Source organism: Cervus canadensis, chromosome 21, assembly GCF_019320065.1.
Source record: "Cervus canadensis isolate Bull #8, Minnesota chromosome 21, ASM1932006v1, whole genome shotgun sequence".
NCBI lineage: Eukaryota > Metazoa > Chordata > Mammalia > Artiodactyla > Cervidae > Cervus > Cervus canadensis.
In genome coordinates, this window is record NC_057406.1 from 22,433,086 (window position 1) to 22,446,804 (window position 13,719).

Here is a 13,719-nt window from a genome sequence, read left to right on the forward strand (position 1 = left end):
GAAGCTCCAACAGAGGACTTCTAAAGACCCTAATCAGTACTTTTTAGTGTGGTTTCAAGTCTCCCCATGATCCGGCCCCTCCTTCCACCATCCAACCATATTTCTTTCTCCTCTCCAGGTCTTGTTTTTCTTTCAGGTCAGTTTTCTCCCTCCCATCTGCTCGCCTTTTCTTTGAGGTTGTCCCTGTCCTGAACTGCCTTTTATTCTATTCCCATTTATCCTCTGTGCTCGATTCCCATTCATCCTGCTTCTTACCCAAGTACTTTCTCTGCCTCGATGATTTAGTTCATCTTATCTCCTCTGTGAGTGTTCCTTCCTGCCCTCATCACTCTGGCCTTCACTGATCACTCCCTCAGGAAACTTCACAGTCTGTACTGTCCAAAGTCATGGAAATAATATTTTCTGCCCATTTTATTTGTATTAATCAATTTATGAAAAACTATAAGAAATAAAATGAATTTAAATAATAAATACTAATAAAACAGAAACAGACTCACAGACTTAGTGAAGGGACTCAACGGTTACCAGCAGAGAAGGATGAAGGGAAGGGATAAGCAGGGAGTTTGGGATCGATATGTGCACACTGCTGTATTTAAAATGGATAACCAACAAAGTCCTACTCTATAGCACAGGGAACTCTGCTCAAGGCTATATGGCAGCCTGGAATGAAGGGGAATTTGGTGAGAAAGGATACATGTATAGTGTGGTTTCAAGTCTCCTGTGATCTGGGCCATGTAGGGCTGGGTCCCTTTGCATTCCACCTGAAACTATCACAATATTGTTAATCGGCTATACCCTGATACAAAATAAAAAGTTAAAAAATAATAAATAATAATAAAAACAATTGTCGTTGTTGTTGATCAGTTACTAAGTCATGTCTGACTCTGCGATCCCACGGACTGCAGCTTGCCAGGCTTCCCTGTCCTTCCCCGTCTCCTGGAGTTTGTTCAAACTCATGTCCATTGAGTCGGTGATGCCATCCAACCATCTCATCCTCTATCGTCCCCTTTTCCGACCCTCAATCTTTCCCAACGTCAGGGTCTTTTCCAATAAAAATATTTATTAATTTCTTTTATTTGTAATTCATCCCTTTGGTTAGATTTATAGCTGCTTGGGGGTTAGGCTCCATATTTTATGTCCTCATAGCACCTGGCCCTGCAGGAAGCACCTCCTAGGTGATGGATGAACTGATTAATGGAAGGATTCTAAGGACAGAATTCCAGGCTGCATGAAGTTACTTTTTAGCAATGTGCTTTTCCAACCCGTGCTTTTAAATGGAAGCCACCTGAGATAAGAATCTTAACAAACTCTGGACAAATTCATTCTGAAGTGGTATTCTATCATCTAGAATCTCCTTAACTTTAAAAAGCCGTGGGGTTTTTTTTTTCCTTTGAGAGAAGACTATTTTAGAGAGAAGCGTCCTCCCCTTTACTCATGCTTTGGGCACAATCACGGTCTGTCTGAAGCTGTAAAAGCTTATCTATAAAGTTTACACTAAAGGTAAAGGGATTTTCCAGATGCTGAAATATGACATCTGGGAGGATTCACCCAAAGACACCTGTGAATGGTGAAGTTGCTGTTAGGCCAGCAAGATGACCATTTTGGTGACCTTTGGAGGAGAGACAGAGAAGGTCAACCCCTCTGGCTTTAGTCATGGGCATTCCTCACTGTTGTGAGGTTTGAGTTCCTGGCATACTTGTCTTCTAAGGAGATTCCTCCTGACCCCCTGATGGCTTGAGGCAGGTGAATTAATGGGTTAAAGACCACAAAGCCCTTTGAGCACCTTAGATAAAAGAACTGTCTCAGGTACTAATTATTGTTATTTTAAAATCTAGGGTAATAGAGTTAGCCCATCTTCTCTAGGCCCTAAGGAAAGAGGGCTCCCTTTGCCTACACACATTCAAATTACTCACATCTCTTTCCTTTTGTCTTTTATGCTGTGACAACATCACACCAAACAGCTCAGGCTTTGATGAATCAAAGCATATTGATTACAACAAGTCCATTAAAAACAGAGATAAAACTGTCAAGAGGCCAAACGCCTTTTGCCAAACATCTTTCTGTGTTGTTTCCTTCTCCTAGAAACAGAGCTGGAGGGAGTGTTAGAGGTGACCTAATCTAACCCTTTCATTAATAATAATAAGGAAGCCGCCATGATAATAGAAGGAATTTAACAACAGGGAGGCGGAGGCCCAGAGAGATGAAGGGAGGTACCCAAGAGGCGGGATGTTAGGGGAGACAGCCAGCATTGTCTGACTCCTGGTCCCATTTGTGCTGTGTTACCAGGTTACTTTCCTGATATGTTTCATATTGTGAGGACCAGCCCTAAGAGGAATAAGCCCTCAGATGTGGCAAATGGGTCAGGATCAGAAAGAAAGAAAAATGTTCATTAGGAGAGTGCATTATATACCCTTTATCCCAAAACAGCAGTCATTGTTGTTCAGTTGCTCGGTCGTGTCCAACTCTTTGCGACCCCATGAACTGCAACATACCAGCCTTCCCTGTCCTTCACTATCTCCCGGAGTTTGCTCAAACTTATGTCCATTCCACCATCTCATCCTCTGTCATCCCCTTCTCCTCCTGCCTTCAATCCCAGCATCAGGATCTTTTCCAGTGAGTCAGCTTTTTGCATCAGGAGGCCAAAATATTGGAGCTTCAGCTATCTTGGTAAACATGTGAGGACAAGTTGTATGAGATGGGTTGATCTGGCTGGGAGGAACATCACTGATTCTTTTGCTCACTGGCCTTTCCAGATCTGGCTTCATGGGATTGCCAGAATCCCATGAAGTGTAGCCGTTTAGGGCCCAAAACACAGAGGGCTCCTGTGCTAGAGTCTAATGTCCCGCCATCACCATCTTGAAATTCTTAATAATTTAAGCTTGAGTTTGCGTTTTATTTATTTATTTTTAATGAAAAAGCCATTGGCTTTAAAAAAATTTTTTTTTAAAGAAATTATTTATTGCTTTCGAGATTTTAAGTCCCTGATATGGGCTTGAACTGGTGTCTCCTGCAGTGGAAAGGTGGAGTCTTAACCCTTGAACCACCAGGGAAGTCCCTGAATTTATGAGTGAAGTCAGATGGGACTTGGAGCCTAGGCTCATGCATGATCCTGCCTCCCATCTCTTTTGTGTCTCATCACTTGCCTATCTCCCTGGGACAGGTTCTTGGCCACCCTCTCTCTGCCACCCCTTGGGGCCCCAGGGCCTCTGGTTTCCCCATTTATGCTCCTGTCCCTAGACTCCCTCCACACTCCACCTGGGCTCACCTGTTTGACATAGGTTGGGGTGATAGGCCCTTGGAAAGGGGGGATTGATTTATGACCAGGCAGGATACTACATTTTCATTTTGCACTGGGTCATGCAAATTATGCTTTTGAACTGTAGTGTTGGAGAAGACTCTTGAGAGTCCCTTGGACTGCAGGGAGATCAAACCAGTCCATCCTAAAGGAGATCAGCCCTGGGTGTTCATTGCAAGGACTGATGCTGGAGCTGAAACTTCAGTACCTTGGCCACCTGATGCAAAGAACTGACTCATTGGAAAAGACCCTGATGCTGGGAAAGATTGAAAGCAGGAGGAGAAGGGAATGATAGAGGATGAGATGGTTGGATGGCATCACTGACTCGATGGACATGAGTTTGAACAGGCTCCAGTAGCTGATGATGGACAGGGAAGCCTGGCGTAATACAGTCCATGGGGTTGAAAAGAGTCAGACACGACTGAGCAACTGAACTGACTGATGCAAACTGTGTAACTAGCCCTGGTCATCTCCTTCAATTTTCTGGCATATAATGGCTAACTTGATCAAATTCCTTTCAGGATGTTAATATTGTAAAGTTTAATTGTATATTATAATATGAAGTTATTAATAGTTGTGAAGAACTGCAGTGTTTTATTTGGGTCAGGAAACTGTGAAAACTAAACCAAGCCTTATTTAATTAATAGAGTATTTGGGGGGAGCGAAGTTATCTGACATTTTTCTCCAGTTTTTGCCTATTATAACATTTTAATTGACCTAATATGTTGTTGTTGAGTCTCTAAGTCGTGTCCAACTCTTAGTGACCCCACGGACTATAGCCCTCCAGGCTCCTCTGTCCGTGGAATTTCCCAGGCAACGATACTATAGTGGGTTGCCGTTTTCTTCCCCAGGGGATCTTCCTAACCCAGGGATCGAATCTGGGTCTCCTGCATTGGCAGGCGGATTCTTTACCACCAAGCCACCAGGGAAGCCCTAACTAATATACATTGCTATTATATTGGGTTATTTTATCATTATTAGAAGAAAGCAGATGATGGGAAAAATATAGAGGTATGTTAAAGTTCAACTTCTGGATCTGGAAGTATAAACATGACAATACTGAGAAAAAGGTTGATTAATAAAAATTTTTATCTTATTTGAGCTGTACTCTGAAAAGGAAAAAGTAGAAGCAAGGTCTTATAATGAAGATTATTTAAATGTGATTTTAAAAATACACAAAACAACAGAAGTGAGACTCAACATATAATTTATAATGAAATTTTTATAAAAGAAAACTTAAAATCTTCAAAATTAAAAACATATCCAGGGAAACAACATGGTATCCTGTCAATAAATCCTATACATATTTCCAAAGGTAAAATATATGAATTTATCAATGATTTCTAAGTTATCATCTACTATTAACGAAAGAAGCTTCTAATCATCTATTTAGCAATGTACTGTGTGTGTGTGTGTGTGTGTGTGTGTGTGTGTGTGTGTGTGTGTTCAGTGGCTAATTTGGGTCCTACTCTTTGCAGACTCTACGGACTATAGCCCCCAGGCTCTTCTGTCCATGGGGTTCTCCAGGCAAGAATACTGGAATGGATTGCCATTTCCTTCTCCAGGGGATCTGCCAGAAATCAAACCTGTGTCTACTGCATTGGCAGGTAGATTCTTTACCACTGAACCCTCAGGACAGCTCAACAATGTATTAGGTGGCAAAAAAAGAAAAAAAGAAAAAAACCAAACCAGGCACACAGCTGCTAAAAATTAATTCTTTCAGGATATATGTTGTTGTGTTAGCCACTCAGTTGTGCCCAACTCTGTGACCCCATGGGATCACACCAGGCTCCTCTGCCCATGGGATTTTCCAGGCAAGAGTACTGGAGTGGGTTGCCATTTCCTTCTCCAGGAGATCTTCCCGACCCAGGGATCGAACTTGGGTCTCCTGCACTGCACGCAGATTCTTTACCAACTGAGCTACCAGGGCAGCCCCATGGAATAGTACATATGATTTTTGAGGATAAAATGATAAATCAGCTACCAGTGAAAAATGATACCTCTCAGTATCCCATAATAGTTCATCAAATCTGTATTACTACAGAACATAGGAAGCAATGTTTTTACGAAATTACAGTGTGATGTAGAGTCTATGATTCAGCTTGATAAAAGCACTTTTGATGAGATTAGAAATGAGTGGAAAAAACAATTTTTATAGAGGATTTCTTGTGCTGTTTAATTTCACTCACACTGGATTAGGTATGATCTCTGAGTTGGAAAAATAGATTGTTAACTCAACTGTTTAAACTAGAAAAACTGTAAAGGATTTATAAACTTAGACAACAAATGTGACCAAAAATATGGCAGAGTTATAAAAAATGGTTAAAAATGACTAACAACCCTGGTTTATTCATCATGAAGCTTTGTAACCTAAAGATATTTCACTTGAACCTCCTGGATTTCTTGAAATCAAATGAACTGCCAGTGAGCAAAACTTTCAGATATATTTTGTTCACATGTTGGAACTGACTATATCCACTTACTGCGCACGGTGGAATTCCTGGTTGCCAGAAGGTACAATACTAAGCTGAGCATAATACATAAATTCAGAAATAAGATGTCGACTTCTTGAGTTGAAAAACTATCTCATTTGGCCAATATTTGACATGATATTTGGATAATAAAAGTGTGCTTTTAACTGCTTGTTTGAACATTCTTGAGTACAATTTTGGAAGAAAACCATGGTATATTTTAACATGTCAAACATGTTTGAAGATTCCAAGAAATGTGGCAGTTTTAGAAGAGGGCTGTAATTCATCAAGAGATGGGGTTGAATTCCCCTCCACTTGAAGCTCTGGCTGGCCTTAGTGATTCTCTTGTAACCAATAAAATGGGGTGGAGGTGATGATATGCAATTTCTGCCAAGGCTAGGTCAAAATGTGCCTTCCAGCTTCAGTTTTGGTCCCTTGGAATACTCTGGATTATTTCTCCTGAGACACAGCTTCCTTGTTCTGAGAAGCCCAAGCCATATAAGAGACTACAACGTAGGTTCTCTGGTCAACATCACCAGCTGACCCCAGCCTCCCAGCAATCACGGCCAAAGGACTAGACATGGGAATGGAAGTCAGCTGGGAAATGGATTCTCTTGTTTTAGCAGTTCAATCAAATCTTCGCCGAACAGAATTTGTGTATTTGTCAAATGCAAGACATACTTGCTTTGCTCTGAGTTTTCTACAAGTTCAAGTTTATTTCTAAAGAGTTCTGAAATAGCCTAGTTGAAGCCAAAGGCACGCATCCCTTTAGGCTCAGGTATTCTCAGAGGCACCAGCATTCCATCGAAAAGGATGCTCATTCCAAAGTCTTTAAATTTTCTGTATAAACGGAGTAATGCTAGCTGATGCATATTTTCAACATGATTGCAATACATAGAATGGAATGTTATAAAGTCAGTTTGAATGAAATAAAGTTAGAGATATGCATTTTTACGTCTTGCTTTTCTCTCAAGGTCACAATCATTACTTTTTAGAGGAAAATATGAAGCTTGAAAGAAAAATGTGAATAAAAGGCACTTGCTTTTCAAAACTGTGAATCAGTAATTGAACAAAGAAGAGAATAAATGACTTCATTTAATTCTTATACTGACATTATGCTTATCATGTTGATTAAGATTAAAGAAAAATTTCCAGTGCTAAATATTAAAGATTACTATATTACCAATCACAACAACCTATTTGGGTGAATTTTTAGGGTTTTAAATTTTGGTTGGATTTAAAAAGAACCAGGTCCAATAGTATACCAGATGTACATGCTATTGTGTCCTCAGGCGGTCCACTGGAAAGAATTTTACACACAGATAAGCACATCTGTTCACTCAGTAACAATCGTGTCTAAATTTTTGTTTGTGTTATTTGTTTAGAATTTTTATATTCTGTATGAATAGCAATAAAATACTATGCAATGTTGTCTCTGCCATGCTTTTTAAAGTAGACTTAAATTTAAAAATTTATTTATGTATTTATTTTGGCTAGGCTGTGTGGCTTGTGGGATTGAACCTGTGCCCTAGGCAGGCAGTGAAGGCATGGAGTCCTAACCACTGGGCAGACAGGGAATTCCCAAAAGACTTTTTTTTTTTTCAGAAGCAGTTTTAGTTTTACAGAAAAATTGAGTGTAACACAGATTTCCCATTCTCCCCCTTTCTTGCTCCCTACCTTTGATTCCGGTAGTATTAACATCCTGAATTAGTATGGTACATTTGTTACTATTGATGAACTAATATTGATACACTAGTATCTTCTAAGGGCTTCCCTGGTGGCTCAGATGGTAAAGAATCTGCCTGCAATGCAGGAGACCCGAGTTCAATTCCTGGGTTGGGAATATCCCATGGAAAAGGAAATGGCAACCCACACCAGTATTCTTGCCTAGAGAATTCCGTGGACAAAGGAGTGGACTCTCTACCTTCTGAGCCACCAGGGAAGTCTCCTCTGTCCACGGAATTATTTTCTGAAGTCTACTGTTTATGATGTTCACACTTCTTCTTTCTGTTGTAAATTCTATGGATTTTGACAAATGTATAATAACATATATCCATCATTACAGGGTCATACGGTATTTATTGTTCCACTACTCTAAAGATCACCTCTACTCCACCTACTCACCCCTCCTTCTCTCCACTGCTGTGCTTTTTTACTTTACCATTGGGAGTAATGGAACGTATTGCTTCATAAAACACGTGTCACATATGTGTGGGTGCTTGTACTGGGTTGAAAGGTAAAACGTAATTCTGATTGTGGATCGGGGTAAGAAAAAAGCTTGAAAAATACTAGCCTCGTTAAATGAGTTTTTGCTGGCACTCTGACTTGAGTCTGGCTGTTTGCTAAGAACTAGCTCTCTGGTCTTGGGCAAATGTCTTGATCTCAGGATGATTTCTGGCTTTTTGACTTGAGTCAGTTTGTGAACAGTGGTGCTGTTCAGAGAGTCCAGGAAGATGGAGGAAGGAAAAGATTTGAGGGGATTAAAGAATCTGAACCAAAAGTTCCATTCTGGTTGTGTCATCTGAGAGATCTGAATTACTTAAGTGAAAATGTCAAGCAAGTCGTTGGATCCATACATCTGGAGCTTATAGATTTATTTCTGCCTTTTTGTACTTTTAAAAAATGTTTAACTTCCTGTTGGCATTGTAGACGTATATCAAGCTGGATGGCTAACAGATGCACCGGCTACCCCTCTCCATCCCTCATTTTCCAGCTTGCTTTCAGCTGCTGCATGACTTGGGAAACACATTCATTCATTTATTCATCCCACATTCATACACTGAGCTTTTGCTGGGAGCTGAGGGTACAGAAATGAATAGTATTACCCTGCTCTGTAATAACCTAAATGGGAAAAATAATTTGATAACGAATAGATACATGTGTTTATGTAGAACCAAATCACTTTGCCGCACACCTGAAACCAACACAAATAGTGAATCAATCATGTTGTTGTTGTTTAGTCGCTAGGTTGTGCCTGACTTTTTTGCAACCCCATGGACTGTAGCCCCAGGCTTTTCTGTCCATGGGATTTCCCAGTCAACAATACTGGAGTGAGTTGCCATTTTCTTCTCCAGGGAATCTTCCCTACCTGCTTGGAAGGGCCAGGATCCAACGGGTAGAACCCACGTCTCCTGCACTGACAGGCAGATTCTTTACCATTGAGCCACCGGGGAAGCCCTACAAAAGGATAAATATAACTCACACTGATGTCTGTTACATAGGAAATCCTGCAGTTATCTTCAAAAGGAAAAAATATTTTGCTATTTGTTTAATGTTGTTTCTTTCTTTCTTCCTTCCTGTCTTCATTTTTTTTTGGTCACACCATGTGACTTTTGGGACGTTCCCCAACCAGGGACAGAACCCAGGCCCTGGCAGTGAAAGCCCAGAGTCCTTATCACCAGGCCACCAGGGAACTCCCATTGAAAGTTGTTTCTATATGAGATGATGGATGTTCACTAAACTTACTGTGGTAATGATTTAATGACATATGGAAGTCAAATCATTATACTGTACACCTTAAAGTTATACAGTGCTGTATGTCAATTATATCTCATTAAAACTGGAAGAAAAAGCCCCTATGTTGTAGACATTATTTAAGGAGGGATGATGGTCCTCTGTTAGTATTGGGGTCACAAGAACTTCTTTTATCAGACTTTTAATCAAGAGAGAGGATAGACAGGGCTGCTGATGTGACAGGGGGCAAATAGGTTGCTGCTGGTTCTCTGTGCTGTTTCTAGAGTTATAAGATCATGGAATTTGTTCATCTACACTCCAGGCAGCGGCTTATGCCCTAGAGACACAGGGATCATAGCACTGCCACATTGGCTGAGCCTCAGAATAAATGATACAGGGAGGAGGGAGCATCCACCTTGTACACTCACTTGTAGAGTCACATTCTGCCTCATTACCTTTCTTGCCAGACAAGGGAAATAGACACTGAACTGAGAGTTCAGTGTATTTGGTCTTGGAGTTAAACTGCCTAAGTTCAAATTCTGGCTCTGTTGGGTATCATCTGTGTAGCCTAGAGCATGTTAATGAACCTCTCTGGGCTGCCCTAGTTTATCTGTAATTGGGGTATTGCCTGTGACTCCCTCCTAGGATTGTGGGGTCTAATAAAAAGGGAATTCATGTAACAAGTTTGCGTAGTGCCTGGAACGTGGTGAATGCTTAATAAATGTTAGCGATCAATAACTCTTATCTTTAAAAATTCAGCTGATCTACATTAATAAGACCGAGCGTCTATTGTACACATACCCTTGTAGACTTAAAAAGTATTCACAACCTAAACGTTGAGTTATGTTTTATTCAGCAGGAATTTTTAGGACTTCAAACCCAGGAGCCAGTATCTCAAGTAACCCTGAGAGAACTGCTCTGAGGAGGCAGAGGAAACAGGTTACACAAAAGTTTTGCAACGAAGGGCTGGTAGTCTGAACCAAGGGCAGGTAATCAAGACATTATTGTGAATTAAAAGGAAAATAAGTTAAGGAATTTAGCACTGTTCTTTGTAAGGAAAGATGCAAGAGCCTGGGCTCACTAAAATCATTTATTTGATATGCACCTCAGCTATCTGGGGCCAGCATCCAGTGTTTTCACATCCTGAGTGTCCTCAGGGCTCGCCGTAGGGGGAGGCTGCAGTCTGATCCTACTAGATGGCAGAGGGGGATGGGGGGAGAGAGAGAGGGAGAAGAGACACCCCCACCCTTTGGCTCCTCTTTTTATACGTTCTTTCTCCTCCCCCTGGGCCTGCACTATGTAAATTGGGCTATCCAGGAGAGCTGTTTGTTTTACCTGAGGTCCTCACTCTGGTCCTTGGACCATTCTTTGTTCTATTTTTGAGGGTTTTTCCCTTCCTTGTCTTTTAGCCACCGCCATTCTGAACTTTTTCCTATTCTAACAGATTCAAAGACACTTGAGCTGGGACTTGAGAGATGGGTAGAGATGGATAGGGAGGTGGGGGGTGGATTCTAGGTGTGGGAGGCAAGGTAAGCAAAGTCATGAAGCATGAAAGTGGGGGACATCGCAGGGGAACCAGCATTTATTCTGTTTCTGCTAGAGGGAAGGGAACCCAGGAGAGAGGAAGAGGCGTGATGTGAGAAAAGGCTGTGTTTGAGCCAGCACATAAAGTGACTTTTTGATGAAGTTCTGGGCTTCCCAGGTGACTCTAGTTGGAAAGAACCTGCCTGTCAATGCAGGAGATAGACACAGCTTCGATCGCTGGGTCAGGAAGGATCCCCTGGAGGAGGGCATGGCAACCCACTCCAGTATTCTTCCTTGGAGAATTCCACTGACAGAGGAGCCTGGCAGGCTACAGTACATGGGATCAGAGTCGGACATGACTGAAGTGACTGATAATTCATTGTCAAGAAAAGGTGATTCAGACTTTACTCCATGTTTGATTATGAGATGACTCTATGCAGCCCACACCTGCAGTCTTCCCTGGCCATTTTCCACCTTACATGGATTGGTTTCTGACTCTGCATGTGTAGATATTGTTTCAGTCTATCTTCTTATTCCTAGAGAATTATGGTTGCTATAGAAACCAAATACTTTAAAGGAAAACCTAGAGCTTGTCAAAGATAAATTGGAAGGCAAAACCTATGGCATTCAACCAAATAAATACCCATCTGTGTGGCATGCTATGAAGCTTTAATTACAGTGCTCAAGATCAAAGTAACATTACTCAGGAGTGGAGAAGCCAAATGTAAATGAAGGAGGTCTTAGAAAGGTGATGACCCTGAGCTCAGCCAAGCATTGCACGGTATAGACAATCACCCGATGGCCCCTTAAGCATTTGTGTAAGCAGGAGAGTGTGGAATTATGTTGTGGTATATACAGGACAAAGTTTATTGGGTGTGATCACAAAACATACAAGGATAATTTTTTTTCTTGAGGGATGTTTTATTTTTTTAACCAATATTTTTTATTGAAGTATAGTTGATTTACAGAAATGTTCATTTCTGCAGTACAGCAAGTTATTCATTTATACACGTGTGTGTGTGTGTGTGTGTGTGTGTGTGTGTTAGTCACTCAGCTGTGTCTGACTCTTTGCAACCCTGTGAACCACAGCCCACCAGGCTCCTCCGTCCATGGAATTCTCCAGGCAAGAACACTGGAGTGGGTTGCCATTTCCTTTTGCAACATATATATGTATATATGTGTAAATATATACTTTAAAAAAATATTCATTTCCATTATGGCTTATCATAGGATATTGAATATAGTTCTGTGTTATACATTAGGACCCTGTTGTTTATCCACTCTATAGCTTATATCTGTTAACCTCAAACTTCCTACTCCATGCCTCCCTCAACCTTCTCCTCCTTGGCATCTACCAGTCTGCTCTGTTAGTGATTGCTTGTTTCATAGATAGGCTCACTTGTGTCATATTTTATATGCCATATATAAGTGATACCATATGGTATTTGTCTTTTTTATTTACTTCACTTAGTATGATAATCTCTAGTTGCATCCATGTTGGTGCAAATGGCATTGTTTCATTTTTTATGGCTAATATTCCACTATATATATATGTGTGTGTGTATACATATACATATACACATCACATCTTTTTTTAAATACAAGTTTTGGAGTTTCTAAAAAATAATTTTATGTATTTATTTTTGGCTGTGCTGGTTCTTCATTGTTGTACAGGCTTTTTTCCTAGTTGTGGTGAGGGGGGCCACTCTCTAGTTGTGGTCCTTGGGCTTCTCATTGCAGTGGCTTCTCTTGTTGTGGAGCACATGCTCTAGGATGTGAGGGCTTCAGTAGTTGCAGCACACAGGCTCAATAGTTGTGTCTTCTGGGCTTCAGAGCACTGGCTCAATAGTTGTGGCTCACAGGCTTAGTTGCTCCACAGCATGTGGGATCTTCCTGGACTGGGGATCAAGCCCGTGTCTCCTGCACAGGCGGGCGGATTCTTTATCACTGAGCCACCAAGGAAGCCTTACCACATCTTGTTTACCCATTCATCTACTGATGGACATTTAGGTTGTTCCTGTGTTTAGCTTTTGCAAACAGTGCTGCTATGAATATAGGGGTTTTTAAATTTTAGTTTTGTCTGGATATATGCCAAGGAGAGGGATTGCTGGATCATATGATAATTCTGTTTTTAGCTTTCTGAGCAACCTCCTTACTGTTCTTCATGGTGGGTGCACAAACTTACATTCCTACCAACAGCGTAGGAGGGTTCCCTTTTCTCCACACCCTCTCTAGCCTTTGTTATTTATAGACTTTTTATGATGGCCATTCTGACCTGTGTGAGGTGGTTCCTCATTGTAGTTTTGACTTGCATTTCTCTAATAATTAGTGATGTTGGACATCTTCTCATGTGCCTATTGGCCATCTGTATTTCTTCTTTGGAGAAATGTCTATAGGTCTTCAATCCATTTTTCGATTGGGTTGTTTGTTCTTTGTTGTTGAGTTGCATATAAGAATATTAATGACATGGGAAGAGGGTTTGTGGTGGAATGCAGAGCATCCTTATATGTGCAGCTCCAGAGAGCCTGCAGCCTTAAGGCTGTGAACCCGAGCATTACATCTAGAGCACAGTTTGAATATTTGCTAATATCTCTACTGTCTACTGTATTCCAACTTAATCATACAACAATCTAAATTTAAAATATTGGCCATATGTTCTACTATAGGCCCTAGTAAGAGGAGGAGAGGGATGAGCAAGGTCTTCTCATCAACCTCTATTTTGGGAAATATGCGGACAAGAAAGTGGATTGAAGTTGGGAAAAAGATTGCTTTACTAGTCCACAGGTTGACAGTCAGCCACCTTGGTCTCTGTCCTATTTTTCACTATTTAATCCAGAATGAAGATACACAACCTATTAATATTTCCTTGGTTCCTGTCCCTATCTTTTCTTAATTCACTGTTTGACACCATCCCATTACCTGTGTCCTCACCATGGAACAGGAGACTGAAAAGTCCTCCCTTCGTCATTTGATGAT